The following is a 16,953-nucleotide window of genomic DNA, read 5'->3' as shown; positions in this document are numbered from 1 at the left end:
ATTCAATGAACACAAAAGGGAATTCGGTGGTCACGTTCAGATGTGCAGATTTACGCTGAGAATGAAACGAATAGACACACGTTGACTTAAGTATAGAACCAGCAGAGCGAAGGTGGGCCGCATGGCCTCCGTCTGCGCTGCGACACATGTTGTGATTCAGTGTGAAATCACAGTTCGACCAACAGAATGTGGGAATTTAGTAAAAACGTTTCTGTTTACACAGCCTCCGTACGTCTGCGAAACAGCATATCACACGACAGCAGCGGAGGTCTTTGACATCAGTCTCGAACGTGCGAGCCGCGTGCCAGATGAAAAGCTGAATCGCTCTGTGGACAGGGCTCAGAGCGTGGCAGCAGAGTGGCGCAGCGGGAGCGTGCTGGGCCCATAACCCAGAGGTCGATGGATCGAAACCATCCTCTGCTATTATTCAATGTCACCTCGAGCTGATTTCCTTTGGATTGGTGCTCTCTTCTGCCAGCTGCATACCCGAATGGCATGTAGCATATCGATGCACTCGCCAAATCCACTCCATGCAAGGTGCGTGGTTTTAGAGGTCTCAGTGGCATTCTGTTGTTCGGCGGTTTTTATTCTGAACTGGATCGCAAAACCAGTTCTCTGCGATGCCAAACAGCTGGTCAAGTTGAAACAAATGTCTTGCGGTTTCGTCCATTCCCTGCAGTAATTCGCTACCCTGGTTCAGACGTGAATGACAAGCATGTCAAAAACCTCATCACGACTCAGACACAGTTCCCCCACGATTAGGACGGATCCCACCGATTGTGAATAACCTCAGAGAGAGAGAGAGAGAGAGAGAGAGACAGGCAACCGGCGTGGATTCGATGGGTTGAACGGCTTGTGTCTACGCGAGAATGGTGCTACGTGTTTATGGCGTCCCACTGCCTGTCTCTGGGACAGAGAGGCTGAGGGAGCAAAACTGGTTCATTTTTAACCGTCCCTTCCGTGTTGGACTGCCTGCAGTCCCTCAGCTCAGGGCCGTGGGGAGGACTCTCAGTGAGTGAAGGTTTCACTCGGAGTCTCTTCATCTGCGACACTTGGGGCTCAGATGTTAACTGCTGCGCGGTAGCAACAAAGAAAGCGATGCCCACTTTGCAATAGACTTTCCGTAAGATTGCTGCGTGAAGACGATTTCTGAACACCAAGAAGGCTGCACAACAATGTGAATTTACCTGAGCGAAGAGTCCTCGGTGTCCATTTCTCTCTGTCCTGCCAGCACAGCATCTTTCTATCGCTCCGATAACAGACCTTTGGAGAAAGTTCACAATCAAAGTTGTTCATGTTCCCCGCATTAATGCAACTGACACCTCTCACCCCAACGGTTTCAGAGAGTGAGAGAGAGAGAGAGAGAGAGACTCTACCCGCGCCCACCCTACACCCCGCCCCACCCCACCCCCACCCCCACCCCCAGAACAACGTGCAAGTAGAAATAAATTGGTTTAATTATCGAGGAGTGGAGATAGTCCAGTTCCTGGGGATGAGACAAACATCATCGCCCCGGGGACAAAATGACAAGCAGAAGTTCTGGAAACGCTTTGCTGCTTGCAATTCTTGGAGCAATGTGGAATGTACTTCACACTGAGCAACTTTCAGCTGGCTCAGAGTCTCCAATGTACATTGCTGTGTTTGCCGCCAGCTCAGAGAGAGAGAACAATAGGAAGGACGTAGGAGTGAATAACGATCCGCGTGAGAGGGCGAATAGCTGCTCATGGAGACTGTTAGTGGCTAACAATACGTAGTGTGTCATAGCAGACGAGGTGATAACAAGGAGTCGTTTGTGTGGTAGGGGTCAAGGACATGGGGGAGTTCAGGCCCTAAAGTTATGGAACTCGATATTGAAGACCGGAGGGCTGGAAGGTCTCCAAGTGGAAAATGAGTTGTTGTTCTTTCATCTGGAGCTAGAACACTGCTGCAAGCCTGAGACAGAGATGTTGGTCAGGGAACAGGGTGATGTGTTAAAGCGGCAGACAACCGCCACGTCAGGGCCTTTTTCCTGCGGGCAGAACCGGGATGTTCTGCGAAGCAGTCACCCAGTTTATGCGTCATGCTACATTGGGGAAACGACACTGTGAGCAGCGAATGCAGTGGACTAGGTTGTGGCAAAAGTGCTGCTTCACCTGGCAGGTATGTTTGAGCCCTTGGATATTCAGGAGGGAGCAGGTAAATGGGCAGGTGTTACACATTCGGCGGTTGCAGGCGAAAGCGACTTGGCACTATGGGAGGTGGGTGTGGGGTGTTGCGAGTGAAGGAAGAGTGGACCCGAAGTGTAACCCCTGGCACAACGGGTGCGTGTTGGGACCATAACCCACTCTCTCCTATTCACTCAATGTCGTCTTTAGCAGCTTTCCCGTATAACTGCGCTCTGTTCTGCACCTCGCCTTCTCATCTGCTTCCGAAAAATGCTTGGACATAAATATTTCACAGCGATATACTGGCCCAATATGCACAGTCGAGTTGATACACTCGTGGAGATCTGCGTGGTCTTCTCCTGTTCTCTGTATCCTATGGTGAGGAGGGCAATGCTTGTCACTGGCCGCACGGGTGTCAAAGAAGAGTTTCAAAAGAAAATGGTTGAATTATCTGCCAGTGGAGAGAGCCCGGTTCCTGGGGACGTGACAAACAGCAGCAGGGAGACTGAATGAGAAGCAGCTGTTCGAGAAACTCTTTGCCGCTTGCAATTCTGAGAGCAATCTCAAATGTATTTCATAGTGAGCACGTCTCAGGTCACTCAAGCGGTGTGGGGCATCCATCGCGGACAGGCTCTCTGGCTCGTTGGTCTCGGCGTATGATTCTCGCTTTGGGGGCTTTGCTGTGATGAGTTGCGAGAGGTCCCGGGTTCAAATCCCGGACGAGCCCGAGTTCTTTTAACGTGACTTGTGCAAAACTGCCTGATTAATTTTCTCAAAACGCACCTTGGTGAAACGAGGTTGGGCTGTCTGGAGTACGGACAAGGCAGAAAACAGGGAAGTGAAATGCTTGGAGGTAGTGTCGAACAGGTTGACGTGTGAACCGAAGTGATGTGGGACCGAGAAAAAGGGAGGTAAAATGACTTTATGTAGGACGTTTTCGTGCAGAGAGTGGTTCGGGTCAGATTTACACAGTTGCGCTGGCACCCTTGTGGAGCTCTGAGTTGTCTTGTCCTCTTCTGTCGGTGTGTTCTGACCTCAAGTGTGAAACCTCTTCTCTCAGGTGGTAATGAACTGGTGAAGTTGAAACACGTGACTTGCTGTTTTTGTCCATTTCCTGCGTTAAAGAAACAGACGCCCGTGTAACAAAATACTTTCTGCAGGATTGCTGTGTCAAGGCAAATTCTGAACACCAAACAGGCTGCACAAGAAGGCACTCGTATCAATTTACCTGAGGGAAGACTCTCCGGTCTCCATTTCTGTCTGTACCGATAGCACATCACCTTTCCATTTCTCCCATAACAGATCTTTGGAGCAAGTTCAAAGTTGTCCTTTGATGCATTCGTCTCCTACCTCAAGTGATAGTGATAGAGAGCAGAAGAGCGAATGGGCTCTGCCTTCCACCAGCACAGCGTACAAGTAGAAACAAAATGGTTCAATTATCCACTAGTGGAGAGAGCCCGGTCCCTGGGGACGGGACAAACAGCAGTGTTCTGGGAGCAGGAGACAGATCGACAAGCAGATGTTCTTGAAACGCTTTGCTGCTTGAAATTCTGGGAGGAATGTACAATGTATTTCATACTGAGCAAGTCTCAGCTGCTTCTGGAGCTGGCTGCGCCCATGGCATGTGGCTCGTTGGTCTCAGGCTATGAACAGGTTGACGTGAATGGTGCCGTGCCTGAGGAGTGTCAGCAATGAAGGTAGATTGGAAAGTTGGGACAGATCTCCTTGGACCTGTGGTTCTGTGGAGGAGGATCATAAGACACAGAATATAGAATAAAAGATTATAGTGTCATGTAACATAAATGATATATTGAAGAAACCTAGATTGATGTAGAGTCTTTCATCTTTTAAAACGGGTTGTAGATTTCGATTCATTAATCTGTAAATCCCAGAACGTTTTAAAAGTCACATTCTCCAGGTAACTTAAGGTTTATAAAAGGAGGTGACACCTCAGGTCAGACAATGCATGAAAACTGTGAGGGTACGGTCTCTCTGTATCCTAACCTTGAGTGAGACTGGTTCTATTTCCAAATATATAATCCTGCAAACGCAGATTCACCCCAAATACTTCTCTATGTGAGTACATGCATGAGAGAGAGTGGTTGAGTTTGCGTGTGCATGCTCGGTACAGTGTGTGTATGTGCGTGTGAAGGAGTATAAGCATGTGAGATGGTGTGTGCGTGGGTTTGAGTGTGGGGTTATGTTACTGTGTGTCTGAGAGAGAGAGCATGTCTATCAGTGAGGGTCTGCACGAGCGTGTGAGTATGTAAGAGAGTGTGCTTGTGTGTGTGAGAGTGTATTGTGTAGCTGGGTCTCCTGTAGTGTGACATGATCCCAGGGTCTCGGCTGAGGCCATCCTCATGTGTTCTAAACTTGGCTATCAGCCTCTGCTCGGCCACTAGATCAAAGAGGGCTGAGGCACGAGAAAGGACCAGCGGGGGCACTGGTGGTGGTGGAGAAGGGAGAGAAATGGAGAGGGGACAGAGGTTGGGGAGTAGAGAATGACTGGGGTTCACAGGGTTGGGGAGAGAATCGGGGTGCAGTGTGAAAAGGGGAGAAAGGGCAGGGGGCAGTGGGTGGGGAGAAAATGGACAAGGGGCAGAATGTGAAGTGAGAGACAGCACAAATCCCGCCTTCCCCAGGACTGGTGTCAGTGTCCCACGAACTGGAACCCACTCGTCCCACAGCAGATTTGGGGTAATCATTTCTCAATATAAGCATGGCTAAGGCATATCATCCCTGCAGGCCATTCACACCGACCTTCCCAACAGCATCCCACCCAGACCCACTCATTTACGCTGCAGCTCTGCAGTTCCCCATGGCTATTTTCTGATGAAGGGTTTTGCCGAAAACATCGACTCTCCTGCTCCTTTTCCAGCACACAGCCTCGACCCTAATCTCCAGCATCTGCCGTCCTCACTTTCGCCCTGTAAGGGGTGAATGTTATATTCCTAATCTTTTAAATCTTTTAAAATCTTTTCCCCTCACCCTAAACCTATACCCTGTAGTTTTGGAATACCTCTATCCTGGGGAAAAGACAGAAACATTGAGCAGCCAGACAAAATGCAAAAGGAATAACATGTCAAGGCACAGGGAAAAAACATTTCGACAAAAAATTGCTTTGGTATTTTTCTCTCGTATTCGCAGTTGGACACTTAAAATTTGTCATGATGTGGACTTGCCCGTGATGGACTGGGGTGTACCAAGTTAAAAATCACACAACAGCAGGTTACAGTCCAATCGGCTTGTTTGGAAGCACTAGCTTTCGGAGCGCCGCTCCTTCATCAGGCGGGTGTGGAGTATAAGATCATAAATTCTGTGTCTTACGATCTTACACTCCACAATCACCTGGTGAAGGAGCAGCGCTCTGAAAGCTAGTGCTTCCAAATCAGTCTGTTGGACTATAACCAGGGGTTTTGTGATTTTTAACTTTAAAATCTGTAACAAATTCCTGCATACTGAGCATGCTCCGCGGTGTCAGCAAGCACTGCGCATGACCGCCGGTGTCAGCAAAACACTGCGCGTCTTCCTTGGTGCCCGCAGAAACTGCGCGTCAGCTCCTTTCCATGGACCAATGAAGAACCTTGGAGGACCGGAAAGAGACTGGTCCTCCTGCCAATCAGGGCCGCCCATTGTCGAAATGTGCAGGTTGGACCGTGAGTTCTGAAGTTGCTGCTGCTCCTTCCTCTGTGAACTTTACTCCAGACTGTAACTTCCTTCCTCTGTCTAACTTTTGTGAGTACAACAGTCTGTTTATCACCACTTTATCCATTTTTTGTTTCATTCTGGGGTTCAATTGTTAATACGCAGCAACTGAAAGGAAAGAGTGAATTGAGGTGGGGGAGGTGTGTGTGTGCGACAGACTCTGGAAAAGTTGATCCAGGTCTGTGTCGCAATTTGCAAACACATGGCAAATGAAGTGACACAATCTATAGCCTTTGATGTTAAAAAAAACGCAGAGAAGAGGCGCATTGTTTAAATGGTGACATGTTGAGATGTGGCGAAAGTGAGATGATGGAGATCAGAGTTGAAAAGTGTGGCGCTGGAAAAGCACAGGAGGTCAGTCAGGAACTGAGGAGGAGGAGAGTCAATGTTTTGGGCACGAACCCTTCATCAGGAATGATGTGTGGATGGACAAAGGGGCCTCAGCATCCTTCTACACCAGTCACTGCCTGTTGTCAGTCAGGAGCAGCAAGCAATCAGCAAGGCCAATGATATATTAGCAAGAGAAGTTGAGTTCACAAGTGGCGATGTCTTCCTGCAGTTAGGTCAGCCATTGAATGTATTCAACGCTGAGTTCACTTGACTTTGAAGAACAAAGAAGTGGGTGGGTATTGGGGAAGGTAAGAAACTGGTTTTAAGACCAGTATTGAAAATGTGTTGCTGGTTAAAGCACAGCAGGTCAGGCAGCATCCAAGGAACAGGAGATTCAACGTTTCGGGCAAAAGCTCTTCATCAGGAATGAGGAAAGTGTGTCCAGCAGGCTAAGATAAAAGGTAGGGAGGAGGGACTTGGAGGAGGGGCGATGGAGATGTGATAGGTAAGAGTTTCTGTGCAGAGGAGATGACCTGGGGGGTGCAGTGAGAGAGAGATTCACTGAAATCCTTGTAGAGGGAGGAAGAGAGCTTCTTCAAGGAAGGCATCCTTGCAAGATGATTCGCAGTAGGTTAAAATCTTCGAGTAAAAAGTGAGGACTGCAGATAGTTACAGTCATAAAGCACAGGAACAGACCATTAAGTCCAACTAGTCCATGCTGACTGTGTTCTGAAACTAAACTAGTCCCACCTGCCAGTGTTTGGTCCAGACTCTCTGAACCTTTCCTATTACAATTGCAACATTTAAGAGGCATTTGGACGGGTATATGAATAGGAAGGGTTTGGAGGGATATCGGCCGGGTGCTGGCAGGTGGGACTAGATTGGGTTGGGATATCTTGTCGGCATGGACGGGTTGGACCGAAGGGTCTGTTTCCATACTGTACACCTCTATGACTCTATGTACTTATCCAAATGTCTTTTAAACACTGTAACTGTACCTGTATCCACCACCTCCCCTGGACATTGATACCACATGAGAACCATTCTCTGTCTTAAAATAAAAAGGTGCCCCTCATGTCTTTTTAAAATGCCTGCCCATACTCCCAATTTCTTCGTCTCCGCCGCATCTGCTCCCTGGAGGACCAGTTCCAAACCAGATCGCAAAACCAGTTCTCTGCGATGCCAATCAGCTGGTCAAGTTGAAACAAATGTCTTGCGGTTTCGTCCATTCCCTGCAGTAATTCGCTACCCTGGTTCAGACGTGAATGACAAGCATGTCAAAAACCTCATCACGACTCAGACACAGTTCCCCCACGATTAGGACGGATCCCACCGATTGTGAATAACCTCAGAGAGAGAGAGAGAGAGAGAGAGACAGGCAACCGGCGTGGATTCGATGGGTTGAACGGCTTGTGTCTACGCGAGAATGGTGCTACGTGTTTATGGCGTCCCACTGCCTGTCTCTGGGACAGAGAGGCTGAGGGAGCAAAACTGGTTCATTTTTAACCGTCCCTTCCGTGTTGGACTGCCTGCAGTCCCTCAGCTCAGGGCCGTGGGGAGGACTCTCAGTGAGTGAAGGTTTCACTCGGAGTCTCTTCATCTGCGACACTTGGGGCTCAGATGTTAACTGCTGCGCGGTAGCAACAAAGAAAGCGATGCCCACTTTGCAATAGACTTTCCGTAAGATTGCTGCGTGAAGACGATTTCTGAACACCAAGAAGGCTGCACAACAATGTGAATTTACCTGGGCGAAGAGTCCTCGGTGTCCATTTCTCTCTGTCCTGCCAGCACAGCATCTTTCTATCGCTCCGATAACAGACCTTTGGAGAAAGTTCACAATCAAAGTTGTTCATGTTCCCCGCATTAATGCAACTGACACCTCTCACCCCAACGGTTTCAGAGAGTGAGAGAGAGAGAGAGAGAGAGACTCTACCCGCGCCCACCCTACACCCCGCCCCACCCCACCCCCACCCCCACCCCCAGAACAACGTGCAAGTAGAAATAAATTGGTTTAATTATCGAGGAGTGGAGATAGTCCAGTTCCTGGGGATGAGACAAACATCATCGCCCCGGGGACAAAATGACAAGCAGAAGTTCTGGAAACGCTTTGCTGCTTGCAATTCTTGGAGCAATGTGGAATGTACTTCACACTGAGCAACTTTCAGCTGGCTCAGAGTCTCCAATGTACATTGCTGTGTTTGCCGCCAGCTCAGAGAGAGAGAACAATAGGAAGGACGTAGGAGTGAATAACGATCCGCGTGAGAGGGCGAATAGCTGCTCATGGAGACTGTTAGTGGCTAACAATACGTAGTGTGTCATAGCAGACGAGGTGATAACAAGGAGTCGTTTGTGTGGTAGGGGTCAAGGACATGGGGGAGTTCAGGCCCTAAAGTTATGGAACTCGATATTGAAGACCGGAGGGCTGGAAGGTCTCCAAGTGGAAAATGAGTTGTTGTTCTTTCATCTGGAGCTAGAACACTGCTGCAAGCCTGAGACAGAGATGTTGGTCAGGGAACAGGGTGATGTGTTAAAGCGGCAGACAACCGCCAGGTCAGGGCCTTTTTCCTGCGGGCAGAACCGGGATGTTCAGCGAAGCAGTCACCCAGTTTATGCTTCATGCTACATTGGGGAAACGACACTGTGAGTAGCGAATGCAGTGGACTAGGTTGTGGCAAAAGTGCTGCTTCACCTGGCAGGTATGTTTGAGCCCTTGGATATTCAGGAGGGAGCAGGTAAATGGGCAGGTGTTACACATTCGGCGGTTGCAGGCGAAAGCGACTTGGCACTATGGGAGGTGGGTGTGGGGTGTTGCGAGTGAAGGAAGAGTGGACCCGAAGTGTAACCCCTGGCACAACGGGTGCGTGTTGGGACCATAACCCACTCTCTCCTATTCACTCAATGTCGTCTTTAGCAGCTTTCCCGTATAACTGCGCTCTGTTCTGCACCTCGCCTTCTCATCTGCTTCCGGAAAAAAGCTTGGACATAAATATTTCACAGTGATATACTGGCCCAATGTGCACAGTCGAGTTGATACACTCGTGGAGATCTGCGTGGTCTTCTCCTGTTCTCTGTATCCCATGGTGAGGAGGGTAATGCTTGTCACTGGCCGCTCGGGTGTCATAGAAGAGTTTCAAAACAAAATGGTTGAATTATCTGCCAGTGGAGAGAGCCCGGTTCCTGGGGACGTGACAAACAGCAGCAGGGAGACTGAATGAGAAGCAGCTGTTCGAGAAACTCTTTGCCGCTAGCAATTCTTAGAGCAATCTCAAATGTATTTCATAGTGAGCACGTCTCAGGTCACTCAAGCGGTGTGGGGCATTCGTCGCGCGCCGGCTCGCTGGCTCGTTGGTCTAGGCGTATGATTCTCGCTTAGGGTGCCTTACTGTGATGAGTTGCGAGAGGTCCCGGGTTCAAATCCCGGACGAGCCCGAGGTTTTTCTAAAACTTGACTTGTGCAAAACTGCCTGATTAATTTTCTCAAAAAGCACCTTGGTGAAACGAGGTTGGGCTGTCTGGAGTACGGACAAGGCAGAAAACAGGGAAGTGAAATGGTTGGATGTAGTGTCGAACAGGTTGACGTGAGCTGTGCGGTGTTTGGGGAATGTCAGCAATGAAGGTAGATTGGAAAATTGGGACAGCTCTCCTCGGAGAACCGAAGTTTTCCAAGTCATGAGGGACCTAGAAACAGGAAATAATGTTGTGAAAATGTTCCCACACCTGAAAGGTCCACAACGATTCGGCAGAATTTTAAGGTCACCAGGAAAACAAGTAAAAGTGACAGGAGGAAGAACGTTTTCGTACAGGGAGTGGTTAGTGTCAGTAAGTCCCTGTCGGACATTGACAAAGAGGAAGATTCAATGAACACAAAAGGGAATTCGGTGGTCACGTTCAGATGTGCAGATTTACGCTGAGAATGAAACGAATAGACACACGTTGACTTAAGTATAGAACCAGCAGAGCGAAGGTGGGCCGCATGGCCTCCGTCTGCGCTGCGACACATGTTGTGATTCAGTGTGAAATCACAGTTCGACCAACAGAATGTGGGAATTTAGTAAAAACGTTTCTGTTTACACAGCCTCCGTACGTCTGCGAAACAGCATATCACACGACAGCAGCGGAGGTCTTTGACATCAGTCTCGAACGTGCGAGCCGCGTGCCAGATGAAAAGCTGAATCGCTCTGTGGACAGGGCTCAGAGCGTGGCAGCAGAGTGGCGCAGCGGGAGCGTGCTGGGCCCATAACCCAGAGGTCGATGGATCGAAACCATCCTCTGCTATTATTCAATGTCACCTCGAGCTGATTTCCTTTGGATTGGTGCTCTCTTCTGCCAGCTGCATACCCGAATGGCATGTAGCATATCGATGCACTCGCCAAATCCACTCCATGCAAGGTGCGTGGTTTTAGAGGTCTCAGTGGCATTCTGTTGTTCGGCGGTTTTTATTCTGAACTGGATCGCAAAACCAGTTCTCTGCGATGCCAAACAGCTGGTCAAGTTGAAACAAATGTCTTGCGGTTTCGTCCATTCCCTGCAGTAATTCGCTACCCTGGTTCAGACGAGAATGACAAGCATGTCAAAAACCTCATCACGACTCAGACACAGTTCCCCCACGATTAGGACGGATCCCACCGATTGTGAATAACCTCAGAGAGAGAGAGAGAGAGAGAGAGAGACAGGCAACCGGCGTGGATTCGATGGGTTGAACGGCTTGTGTCTACGCGAGAATGGTGCTACGTGTTTATGGCGTCCCACTGCCTGTCTCTGGGACAGAGAGGCTGAGGGAGCAAAACTGGTTCATTTTTAACCGTCCCTTCCGTGTTGGACTGCCTGCAGTCCCTCAGCTCAGGGCCGTGGGGAGGACTCTCAGTGAGTGAAGGTTTCACTCGGAGTCTCTTCATCTGCGACACTTGGGGCTCAGATGTTAACTGCTGCGCGGTAGCAACAAAGAAAGCGATGCCCACTTTGCAATAGACTTTCCGTAAGATTGCTGCGTGAAGACGATTTCTGAACACCAAGAAGGCTGCACAACAATGTGAATTTACCTGAGCGAAGAGTCCTCGGTGTCCATTTCTCTCTGTCCTGCCAGCACAGCATCTTTCTATCGCTCCGATAACAGACCTTTGGAGAAAGTTCACAATCAAAGTTGTTCATGTTCCCCGCATTAATGCAACTGACACCTCTCACCCCAACGGTTTCAGAGAGTGAGAGAGAGAGAGAGAGAGAGACTCTACCCGCGCCCACCCTACACCCCGCCCCACCCCACCCCCACCCCCACCCCCAGAACAACGTGCAAGTAGAAATAAATTGGTTTAATTATCGAGGAGTGGAGATAGTCCAGTTCCTGGGGATGAGACAAACATCATCGCCCCGGGGACAAAATGACAAGCAGAAGTTCTGGAAACGCTTTGCTGCTTGCAATTCTTGGAGCAATGTGGAATGTACTTCACACTGAGCAACTTTCAGCTGGCTCAGAGTCTCCAATGTACATTGCTGTGTTTGCCGCCAGCTCAGAGAGAGAGAACAATAGGAAGGACGTAGGAGTGAATAACGATCCGCGTGAGAGGGCGAATAGCTGCTCATGGAGACTGTTAGTGGCTAACAATACGTAGTGTGTCATAGCAGACGAGGTGATAACAAGGAGTCGTTTGTGTGGTAGGGGTCAAGGACATGGGGGAGTTCAGGCCCTAAAGTTATGGAACTCGATATTGAAGACCGGAGGGCTGGAAGGTCTCCAAGTGGAAAATGAGTTGTTGTTCTTTCATCTGGAGCTAGAACACTGCTGCAAGCCTGAGACAGAGATGTTGGTCAGGGAACAGGGTGATGTGTTAAAGCGGCAGACAACCGCCACGTCAGGGCCTTTTTCCTGCGGGCAGAACCGGGATGTTCTGCGAAGCAGTCACCCAGTTTATGCGTCATGCTACATTGGGGAAACGACACTGTGAGCAGCGAATGCAGTGGACTAGGTTGTGGCAAAAGTGCTGCTTCACCTGGCAGGTATGTTTGAGCCCTTGGATATTCAGGAGGGAGCAGGTAAATGGGCAGGTGTTACACATTCGGCGGTTGCAGGCGAAAGCGACTTGGCACTATGGGAGGTGGGTGTGGGGTGTTGCGAGTGAAGGAAGAGTGGACCCGAAGTGTAACCCCTGGCACAACGGGTGCGTGTTGGGACCATAACCCACTCTCTCCTATTCACTCAATGTCGTCTTTAGCAGCTTTCCCGTATAACTGCGCTCTGTTCTGCACCTCGCCTTCTCATCTGCTTCCGAAAAATGCTTGGACATAAATATTTCACAGCGATATACTGGCCCAATATGCACAGTCGAGTTGATACACTCGTGGAGATCTGCGTGGTCTTCTCCTGTTCTCTGTATCCTATGGTGAGGAGGGCAATGCTTGTCACTGGCCGCACGGGTGTCAAAGAAGAGTTTCAAAAGAAAATGGTTGAATTATCTGCCAGTGGAGAGAGCCCGGTTCCTGGGGACGTGACAAACAGCAGCAGGGAGACTGAATGAGAAGCAGCTGTTCGAGAAACTCTTTGCCGCTTGCAATTCTGAGAGCAATCTCAAATGTATTTCATAGTGAGCACGTCTCAGGTCACTCAAGCGGTGTGGGGCATCCATCGCGGACAGGCTCTCTGGCTCGTTGGTCTCGGCGTATGATTCTCGCTTTGGGGGCTTTGCTGTGATGAGTTGCGAGAGGTCCCGGGTTCAAATCCCGGACGAGCCCGAGTTCTTTTAACGTGACTTGTGCAAAACTGCCTGATTAATTTTCTCAAAACGCACCTTGGTGAAACGAGGTTGGGCTGTCTGGAGTACGGACAAGGCAGAAAACAGGGAAGTGAAATGCTTGGAGGTAGTGTCGAACAGGTTGACGTGTGAACCGAAGTGATGTGGGACCGAGAAAAAGGGAGGTAAAATGACTTTATGTAGGACGTTTTCGTGCAGAGAGTGGTTCGGGTCAGATTTACACAGTTGCGCTGGCACCCTTGTGGAGCTCTGAGTTGTCTTGTCCTCTTCTGTCGGTGTGTTCTGACCTCAAGTGTGAAACCTCTTCTCTCAGGTGGTAATGAACTGGTGAAGTTGAAACACGTGACTTGCTGTTTTTGTCCATTTCCTGCGTTAAAGAAACAGACGCCCGTGTAACAAAATACTTTCTGCAGGATTGCTGTGTCAAGGCAAATTCTGAACACCAAACAGGCTGCACAAGAAGGCACTCGTATCAATTTACCTGAGGGAAGACTCTCCGGTCTCCATTTCTGTCTGTACCGATAGCACATCACCTTTCCATTTCTCCCATAACAGATCTTTGGAGCAAGTTCAAAGTTGTCCTTTGATGCATTCGTCTCCTACCTCAAGTGATAGTGATAGAGAGCAGAAGAGCGAATGGGCTCTGCCTTCCACCAGCACAGCGTACAAGTAGAAACAAAATGGTTCAATTATCCACTAGTGGAGAGAGCCCGGTCCCTGGGGACGGGACAAACAGCAGTGTTCTGGGAGCAGGAGACAGATCGACAAGCAGATGTTCTTGAAACGCTTTGCTGCTTGAAATTCTGGGAGGAATGTACAATGTATTTCATACTGAGCAAGTCTCAGCTGCTTCTGGAGCTGGCTGCGCCCATGGCATGTGGCTCGTTGGTCTCAGGCTATGAACAGGTTGACGTGAATGGTGCCGTGCCTGAGGAGTGTCAGCAATGAAGGTAGATTGGAAAGTTGGGACAGATCTCCTTGGACCTGTGGTTCTGTGGAGGAGGATCATAAGACACAGAATATAGAATAAAAGATTATAGTGTCATGTAACATAAATGATATATTGAAGAAACCTAGATTGATGTAGAGTCTTTCATCTTTTAAAACGGGTTGTAGATTTCGATTCATTAATCTGTAAATCCCAGAACGTTTTAAAAGTCACATTCTCCAGGTAACTTAAGGTTTATAAAAGGAGGTGACACCTCAGGTCAGACAATGCATGAAAACTGTGAGGGTACGGTCTCTCTGTATCCTAACCTTGAGTGAGACTGGTTCTATTTCCAAATATATAATCCTGCAAACGCAGATTCACCCCAAATACTTCTCTATGTGAGTACATGCATGAGAGAGAGTGGTTGAGTTTGCGTGTGCATGCTCGGTACAGTGTGTGTATGTGTGTGTGAAGGAGTATAAGCATGTGAGATGGTGTGTGCGTGGGTTTGAGTGTGGGGTTATGTTACTGTGTGTCTGAGAGAGAGAGCATGTCTATCAGTGAGGGTCTGCACGAGCGTGTGAGTATGTAAGAGAGTGTGCTTGTGTGTGTGAGAGTGTATTGTGTAGCTGGGTCTCCTGTAGTGTGACATGATCCCAGGGTCTCGGCTGAGGCCATCCTCATGTGTTCTAAACTTGGCTATCAGCCTCTGCTCGGCCACTAGATCAAAGAGGGCTGAGGCACGAGAAAGGACCAGCGGGGGCACTGGTGGTGGTGGAGAAGGGAGAGAAATGGAGAGGGGACAGAGGTTGGGGAGTAGAGAATGACTGGGGTTCACAGGGTTGGGGAGAGAATCGGGGTGCAGTGTGAAAAGGGGAGAAAGGGCAGGGGGCAGTGGGTGGGGAGAAAATGGACAAGGGGCAGAATGTGAAGTGAGAGACAGCACAAATCCCGCCTTCCCCAGGACTGGTGTCAGTGTCCCACGAACTGGAACCCACTCGTCCCACAGCAGATTTGGGGTAATCATTTCTCAATATAAGCATGGCTAAGGCATATCATCCCTGCAGGCCATTCACACCGACCTTCCCAACAGCATCCCACCCAGACCCACTCATTTACGCTGCAGCTCTGCAGTTCCCCATGGCTATTTTCTGATGAAGGGTTTTGCCGAAAACATCGACTCTCCTGCTCCTTTTCCAGCACACAGCCTCGACCCTAATCTCCAGCATCTGCCGTCCTCACTTTCGCCCTGTAAGGGGTGAATGTTATATTCCTAATCTTTTAAATCTTTTAAAATCTTTTCCCCTCACCCTAAACCTATACCCTGTAGTTTTGGAATACCTCTATCCTGGGGAAAAGACAGAAACATTGAGCAGCCAGACAAAATGCAAAAGGAATAACATGTCAAGGCACAGGGAAAAAACATTTCGACAAAAAATTGCTTTGGTATTTTTCTCTCGTATTCGCAGTTGGACACTTAAAATTTGTCATGATGTGGACTTGCCCGTGATGGACTGGGGTGTACCAAGTTAAAAATCACACAACAGCAGGTTACAGTCCAATCGGCTTGTTTGGAAGCACTAGCTTTCGGAGCGCCGCTCCTTCATCAGGCGGGTGTGGAGTATAAGATCATAAATTCTGTGTCTTACGATCTTACACTCCACAATCACCTGGTGAAGGAGCAGCGCTCTGAAAGCTAGTGCTTCCAAATCAGTCTGTTGGACTATAACCAGGGGTTTTGTGATTTTTAACTTTAAAATCTGTAACAAATTCCTGCATACTGAGCATGCTCCGCGGTGTCAGCAAGCACTGCGCATGACCGCCGGTGTCAGCAAAACACTGCGCGTCTTCCTTGGTGCCCGCAGAAACTGCGCGTCAGCTCCTTTCCATGGACCAATGAAGAACCTTGGAGGACCGGAAAGAGACTGGTCCTCCTGCCAATCAGGGCCGCCCATTGTCGAAATGTGCAGGTTGGACCGTGAGTTCTGAAGTTGCTGCTGCTCCTTCCTCTGTGAACTTTACTCCAGACTGTAACTTCCTTCCTCTGTCTAACTTTTGTGAGTACAACAGTCTGTTTATCACCACTTTATCCATTTTTTGTTTCATTCTGGGGTTCAATTGTTAATACGCAGCAACTGAAAGGAAAGAGTGAATTGAGGTGGGGGAGGTGTGTGTGTGCGACAGACTCTGGAAAAGTTGATCCAGGTCTGTGTCGCAATTTGCAAACACATGGCAAATGAAGTGACACAATCTATAGCCTTTGATGTTAAAAAAAACGCAGAGAAGAGGCGCATTGTTTAAATGGTGACATGTTGAGATGTGGCGAAAGTGAGATGATGGAGATCAGAGTTGAAAAGTGTGGCGCTGGAAAAGCACAGGAGGTCAGTCAGGAACTGAGGAGGAGGAGAGTCAATGTTTTGGGCACGAACCCTTCATCAGGAATGATGTGTGGATGGACAAAGGGGCCTCAGCATCCTTCTACACCAGTCACTGCCTGTTGTCAGTCAGGAGCAGCAAGCAATCAGCAAGGCCAATGATATATTAGCAAGAGAAGTTGAGTTCACAAGTGGCGATGTCTTCCTGCAGTTAGGTCAGCCATTGAATGTATTCAACGCTGAGTTCACTTGACTTTGAAGAACAAAGAAGTGGGTGGGTATTGGGGAAGGTAAGAAACTGGTTTTAAGACCAGTATTGAAAATGTGTTGCTGGTTAAAGCACAGCAGGTCAGGCAGCATCCAAGGAACAGGAGATTCAACGTTTCGGGCAAAAGCTCTTCATCAGGAATGAGGAAAGTGTGTCCAGCAGGCTAAGATAAAAGGTAGGGAGGAGGGACTTGGAGGAGGGGCGATGGAGATGTGATAGGTAAGAGTTTCTGTGCAGAGGAGATGACCTGGGGGGTGCAGTGAGAGAGAGATTCACTGAAATCCTTGTAGAGGGAGGAAGAGAGCTTCTTCAAGGAAGGCATCCTTGCAAGATGATTCGCAGTAGGTTAAAATCTTCGAGTAAAAAGTGAGGACTGCAGATAGTTACAGTCATAAAGCACAGGAACAGACCATTAAGTCCAACTAGTCCATGCTGACTGTGTTCTGAAACTAAACTA

The 16,953-nt window shown here is 48.9% G+C and overlaps 2 non-coding genes across 2 annotated transcripts; both read left to right on the top strand.

The window, feature by feature from the left end:
• The first annotated feature begins 351 nt into the window (after nt 1-351).
• Nucleotides 352-423, top strand: trnam-cau (transfer RNA methionine (anticodon CAU)). The gene has a single exon. It is a non-coding gene; the product is annotated as a tRNA-Met (tRNA).
• A 9,959-nt stretch (nt 424-10,382) lies between these two features.
• On the top strand, nt 10,383-10,454 carry trnam-cau (transfer RNA methionine (anticodon CAU)). The gene has a single exon. It is a non-coding gene; the product is annotated as a tRNA-Met (tRNA).
• Nucleotides 10,455-16,953: the final 6,499 nt, after the last annotated feature.

This window comes from Hemiscyllium ocellatum, assembly GCF_020745735.1.
Source record: "Hemiscyllium ocellatum isolate sHemOce1 chromosome 27 unlocalized genomic scaffold, sHemOce1.pat.X.cur. SUPER_27_unloc_16, whole genome shotgun sequence".
In the NCBI taxonomy this organism is placed as follows: Eukaryota; Metazoa; Chordata; class Chondrichthyes; order Orectolobiformes; family Hemiscylliidae; genus Hemiscyllium; species Hemiscyllium ocellatum.
The sequence above is the reverse complement of the archived record's forward strand: the minus strand, read 5'-3'. Positions and strand labels throughout refer to the sequence as shown.